The sequence below is a fragment of the Quercus lobata genome, chromosome 7 (genome assembly GCF_001633185.2).
Source record: "Quercus lobata isolate SW786 chromosome 7, ValleyOak3.0 Primary Assembly, whole genome shotgun sequence".
Classification (NCBI taxonomy): domain Eukaryota; kingdom Viridiplantae; phylum Streptophyta; class Magnoliopsida; order Fagales; family Fagaceae; genus Quercus; species Quercus lobata.
Window position 1 is genome coordinate 30,812,879 of NC_044910.1, and position 6,828 is coordinate 30,819,706.

The following is a 6,828-nucleotide window of genomic DNA, read 5'->3' on the forward strand; positions in this document are numbered from 1 at the left end:
AATTGATCTTTCATTCTCTTCAAAAGTACGTGCATTTCTTTCCCTCCAAATACCCCACATTAGACAATGAGGGATCATACTCCAAATCACCACAGCTCAGTGTTTGTTGAACTTACCTGAACATCTAGCTAGAACTCCACTACACCACGTGGCATGACCTAATGAACCCCATATAATGAATACATCATATTTCATAACTCTCGAGCTACAGGGCAATGTAGGAGTAAGTGATCAATGGCTTCCCATTCTGCTTACATATACAACACCAATCCACAACAACCACTTGCCACCTCCACAAATTATCAACAGTTAAAAATTTTCCTCAATGCTGTTGTCCAAATGAAGAAAATCACCTTTGTAGGCACTTTCAGATATAAAACAAATTATATTTTCTCTTTTGATTGGTAAGTTACACAAGCAGTGAGTTCACCTGCTAAGTATTTTTTTGGGAGACAGATACCATTTGAGCTAGAACTCATTCATTGGCAACATTCTGTGTGAAACTAGTCACAAATTTGCTTCAAAGCTCAACATTGAGATTCTGTGCAATAGAAGTGATAGAGTTATATCAAATACAACCAGTGTTGTTATAAGAGTGCTTAAAGCTCAAAGCTTGGAGCCCCAAGGTTTGAGAGCTTCACATGGCCATAAAAAAGGCTCATTTGATGAAGCGCGCTTTAGGCACACTTTTTTGGCGCTTTTTGAAGAAGCACAAAGCATGCCTAGGTGCGCCTTTTTATTTTATTGCTAAAAAAGATATGAATCATCAAAATTAATTGCTTGATCATGAAGAATGACACGGACCAATGATTTACTATACAAACACTATTCTTAAGGTGTATTACACAAACATTTACTTATTTACATGTCAAAAGATACGAACAAAATTAATTTACTATTCTTGTGCTCTTTGGTCTCTAATTTTTAGATGTTGATTGAACCATATACACCATTCAATCGTAACCATCATGATTATGTATTTTTATGAAACACGAGAATTATATAAAATGTTATGTTTAAACTTTCTACAACTTGATTATTTTGATATTGTCCATTGATAATTGTTTTCAATCAACTATATACAAGTTTTAAGAATTGAAATAACTTAAGTAAAATTTGAACTTACAAACATTATACAATTGTTCTTACCTTTTTTTTTTGAGAAACCAATTGTTCTTACCTAATAGGTAAAATATACAAATTTTGAGTAGTTATATTATTTTATTAAATGTTACATATATTTCTATTATAGGTTAATAGATATTATATTTGAAATATATGTGATTTACTTCAATCAAGTGCATGCTTGCGCTTTGTGTCTAGGCTCCAAGAGGCCTATGCGCTTTAGTGCGCTTGACACTTTTACCAAAATTGAATATGATAATTTCTACAAAACAAAAAAGTAACATTTTCAATCAAAATACAAAAAAAATAAATTTGTTTCCAGGGCAGTTCATAAGACCAGACTGCCAAAAGTCATTTACATTGAATCTGATACATGACTATCAACTTTGATGCTATACCACAATGCTGAAATCAGAGCAACCAAATTGATGGGTAAAAGAAGTACTTACAGCATTTATAAGCGGAAGGAAAGTCATGGGGGGTGGGATTAGAAGCCCAAATATCAGGGAGGTCTAATGAGACAAGAGATGGAGATATCAGAATTGGGCAGTTTTCATCGTTTAAGGCATGAACAGCCCTTGCTGCTATTGATGGCATTCTCATTCCTCCTACTCTCTTCTTCTGCCATGCCAATGCCACTGCCACCCTTAGCATCTTTCTCTTCCTTTTCCTAGTACTACATCATTTCAACATAGTACAAGCAACTGCTATACTGAATTTTTGTGTCAAGTTTTGGCACCGAGGAACAAAACAATCACAGATAAAGAAAAGAAAAAATATGTGAAATTTAAAGTAACCATCTTAATTGCATACATAACTTAAATGTTGAATTGGGTCTTTTGAATATTGATTTTATCAAAAGCGAAAGAAGCAACAAAAGTCTACCAAATAATAATAATAATAGTTTAATTAAATTAGCAACAGAAATGAGATTGACCTGACAAAGAGAACAAGAAATTTGGCGAGAGCTTGAGGAATGAGAAGATATAATACCAGCCCAGTATGTGGGCGATTGCAGTCTGTAACAACAAAGAGAAAAAATGAAGAAGCAGCAGCAGCAGCCCGCAACTAAAAGCTATGCACAAGCTCAAGCTCTCGAAGGATCAGGTTGCAATGCAAGCGTGTGGAACACTTCTTCAGCTTCACTACTATACTGGATTAGGCCCTTTCACTAATTAACTTCATTCTATTCATTTGGGCCACTCGCTCACTTGTTTAGCCCAAAAATACACCTATTCCCCCTTTTATAGGAAAATTTTGATAGTTACAATAGGTGGGTTTTGAACTTGTTATACAATGTTAGTTTTCTTTTTTATTTTTATATAGGCCCACAATCTGTTTATTACATTATTTGACATTGTTTCGTAATTCTCTTATATGGTTAAAATCACAATTCAACATGTCGTGTATCATAATTGTTCAACCATTTATACCAAAAAAATATATGTTTGGTTTAATTAGATTTATCAATTAAAAGTTCATATTCTTTTAGGTATATTATATCAAACATTATTTTAATTTCTAAGTGCTAAGAACCTTGTAATTCAACCAACTGACACTTTTTAATTTTTTCAATGGAGATATTTAAGGTTTAAATCTCCCTCCAGCTATTATAACTATCCAAAAAACACTATTCTAAGTAAAGCTACATTACTTTTTATACATGTGATGTAATTAATTGATTTCATCAGGCTAAATAATCAAATTAGGATTCAATTTTTCAGTAAATTTGCCAAGTGAATAGCTTCCTATAGGCTCATTGTAAAACCCTCTCGTTTCTTTTGAAGCAACGAGAGGGTTTTACAATGAGCCTATAGGACCAGGGCCTCCAAATCTTCAAAGTGTTCATTTTAATTGTAGTAATTAGTAAAAATTTAATAGATGAGATGCGTTTTTTAGTTCCCCAAAATAAATGAGTGTTAAAAATAAAAATATTTATCCATTTACCTTTCATCTTACCCTCAATGTTGAACCCTATTTTCCCCATTAAAATGCATTTCATTATGATTCCTATATTTGGACCTCTATCAAAAAAAAAAAAAAAATTATATTTCCATTGACGTAGTTGGATTGCAAGGGGATCCCAAGAAAGAGTTCATTTTTAGAGTATTCTAGCTAAAAAAAAAAATTGTGGGTTTTTAAAAAATTATAAGATTATAACCGTATATTCTACCAAATGATTCTTGTTATATTTTGAATCACTACTCATAAAATTTTCCTGGCACTTACATGCTACTATTGAATGAAATAAATGATCGTCAAGAGCCTGTGACTCAATTGGCCCATCTAGTTATTTTCAATAGAAATATTCAAAGATTAAATTCTCATTCTCCCCATTAAAAGTATCAATTAAAAAAAAAATACTAATCCATTTGATTTGGATGTTTGACGCCCAGCGGCCCAGGGGACAACGCTAGCATGAAACTGACAGTAACGAGTGGGCACTAGTTTGGAATGTATTTTTTTTTGGTGACCTGAAAAACAAGTTGACACTTTTGAGAAGAAGAGGCGAAAAAATCATTACATCATATGCAAAATAATTTGGGAGAGAAGATAAGAGTGAAGAGTCCTAGTAATGAATTTATTAGATACATGAAAATGCATTGATGAATAATTGCAAAAATGATTGGAATCATGTACTTACAAACAAAAAGATCCAACCAATCAAGTGTCACTCAAATCAATCAATCAAACATATGTAAAAAGCTCTCCAAATTCATGTGTTATAACTTACAACTTATATATGATATGATATGGGAGAGACAGAGTGGGGCGGATCTGGATCTGGGAGTTTGGCGTAATGAGATTGGGATTACACGCATTCATGATTCTTCTTTACAGGAGTTCGTAGTAATGGTTTTGGCCTATGCTGTTAGCCTCTTCCGCTTTTCTCTGTTAATTTAGATTGACACCGTTGTTTTGTTACATGCAAGCTCCAACGTTTGGTACTACCTATTCCGTCTTTTTCCTATCAAATACAAATGATCGCTTGTGCATCAATTTTTTTTAACTTAATCTGAATTTTTGTTCCATGTGACCTTGCCCCCAAATTTCAACTGCCCCAACATCAACATGCTCACTTGGCCATGCCTGTCTCTTCCCTCCTTTTCACACCTGTCTCTCTCTTTCTAATCTCCATAATTAATTGTGAAAATTTTCTGCTCAAAAAAAAAAAAAAAAATGGTGAAAATTTCCCACATAATAAAGATATTTGGCAAACATCAAAAACTAATTCACTCTTAATATATAAATAAACTCAACTAAAAAGAAAAAAAAGATCAATTTTGAATCAAAAGGGTTTTATTTGATATTCAATATGTTGTCTAGTTTCAGTTAATAGTAATGCTAATTCACAATATTCTTATAACAAATCCTACATGGTCCAATAACACCAATTTTTTACTCACCAATGATAGTCATCTAGAATGAATTTGTTTTTAAAATGTTGTTAAAGTATCGTGGATCAAACATTTCTCTTTGGTTAATAATAAGCAGTTTATCTAATAGATTTCAAATTAAAAAAGTGCGTCAATGCGTGCGTGGTTTGCTTAAAACAACAAGAACACTACCCTCAAGTCTCAACTCGGCCATTAGATTCTCCCCATAGGGTGGGTGAGTTACCCTACAAAGACCAAAAGGTCCAAAATCCTGTGCTATCGCCGTCTTGACAATGACAAAGCAATTAAACATGCAACTTCAAATCTAAATCTCAATACTATAAGATGGGTTTAGCTTACCTCCACTATTTTTTTAAATTAGAATCTTCTTTTATTTTAATGAGAAACTATCACATCACCTACTAACTAAATAAAACGTGAAGATCAAAACACAGTACTGCTTATGTATTTCTTAGAATCTTAAGCATAAATTCTGGATGAATATTAATGTTCTCCACATTTAAAAAAATAGGGAGGATGGAAAATAAGGTGGAAAATGACATTTTTCACTGTTTGATTGAGAGGGGGAACGGGAGAGAAAAGTGGTGGGGCTCACAAGTTTTCTCTACTCCCACTTCAAAATACAATCTCTCCAAATTTGAGAGAAAATTGAAATGAAAAGTGGAATATATATATATATATATATATATATGGACAAAACTACCCCACCTCCTTTAATGTTTTGGATATTTTTTTTCTTCTTTTGACTTTTCCTTTGTAACGCTGTTTTTTGTTTTTTGTTTTTGTTTTCTTTTTTCTTTTTTCTTTCTTTGGTTTTGTCAGGTGGTGGGTTCTTCTTCTTTTCCTTCTTTTTTTTTTTTCTTAATTTTTTTATTATTTAAAAAAAAAACTTTTTGATGATTTCTTATGCTATTTTTTGAAATGTCCACTTTCATACACAATTTTTTTAAAAAGTATAATGTATTACTTTTTGTTTTATTTAAGAGTGATATGATGGTAAATTTATACAAACCTTATTTTCAACTAAACTAAAAAGTTTTTCATCTCTCCAGTTTTCCACCCTCTCAACAAAACATAAACGATGAAAACTAAAAATTTGTCTATCCTCCTACTTTTCCATCCCCCTCTATTTTCTATTCTCTCACTTTTCCATTATTCCATCTAAATGGACCTTGAAAAGACATAAATTATACTAATACCACATAATAGGGTACAACCTTGTGCCACAACTCACCATATGGCAAGTTGTGAATGGCAAAAGTGTGTAAATGGATCATGTGGAAACACACATTTGCCAACCACAACTCACCATGTGGCGAGTTGTGGCACAAAGTTGTGCCCAATTATGTGGTACTAACATAATTCAATAGATATACACCCCCTCCTACCTAAGTGACTTTCAAACCAAAAAAAAAATTTATGAAATGAAAGACTTTATTGAACAAGAAACACAGCAAACTAGCCTCCTCCCTGAGAATATCACTCACACGAGGGGCACTTGGCTACAAAAGGCAAACTGATTTCTTTTTTCTAAACATGCAAAGCTTGAACAACTATATTCTTTTTTTTTTTTTTGGTTTCCCACAGTGTTTCCTCAAGGCTTTCAACCAGAGACTAATCACTGTTCGTGCCGGGTGAGCCCACGAAGGGGTAAAGCACTGGCCAAGGAAATTATTTTCAAAGTGCAGGTAGCAGGACTCGAACTAGGGAGCACACCTAGTCGAGCCAAGTACAAGCACTTTGAGACCAAGAGCTCAACCAACTTGGCCAACCTCCTTGGTTGAACAAACTATATTCAGCAAAACAATTATGCGATTTTGTGTGTGGCAAACGAAATTTTTCTATAGTTGAAGATTTCCTAAATTTTTTTCGTTTGATGAATGATGATCACAGCAAGCAAAATTTAAAATAAATAAATAAATTCTTAATCAGTAGAAAATTGTTTTTTTTTTAATTATGGTTTTTGTGTGTATTTTTTATGTAGCTAAAATTTGTTAGTAAAAAAGAAAAGCTTTTCTTTATCAGTAGAAAATTAAAGGCAAACTAAGATATGATAAGAGATTAAGAGTCTTCAAGAAAAATTTCTCTTTTATTTTTATTCTAGATTGGTTTTTTGATCTTTTATATATATATATATATATATATATATATGTGTGTGTGTGTGTGTGCGCGCGCGCACGCTCGCTAGTGTTTCTTTTCTTCTCTTTTTTCATTCTATATTTGTGAATGTAATAGATTAAGTACACATTTAAAAAAAAAAAAAAAAAAATCTTCACAATTCTTTTGAATGGTACCCAAATATTGG

The 6,828-nt window shown here is 32.5% G+C and overlaps 1 long non-coding RNA gene across 2 annotated transcripts; it reads right to left on the reverse strand.

Annotated features, from left to right (window-relative positions):
• Positions 1 to 6: 6 nt before the first annotated feature.
• LOC115952391 lies at positions 7 to 2,449 on the reverse strand. Of its 2 annotated transcripts, none has more exons than XR_004083398.1 (3): positions 2,063 to 2,449; positions 1,575 to 1,837; positions 7 to 541 (listed from the first exon to the last, which is right to left on the reverse strand). It is a non-coding gene; the product is annotated as an uncharacterized LOC115952391 (long non-coding RNA). The 2 variants fall into 2 exon arrangements; XR_004083397.1 differs by having other exon boundaries at positions 7 to 1,387.
• Between the last annotated feature and the right edge of the window lie 4,379 nt (positions 2,450 to 6,828).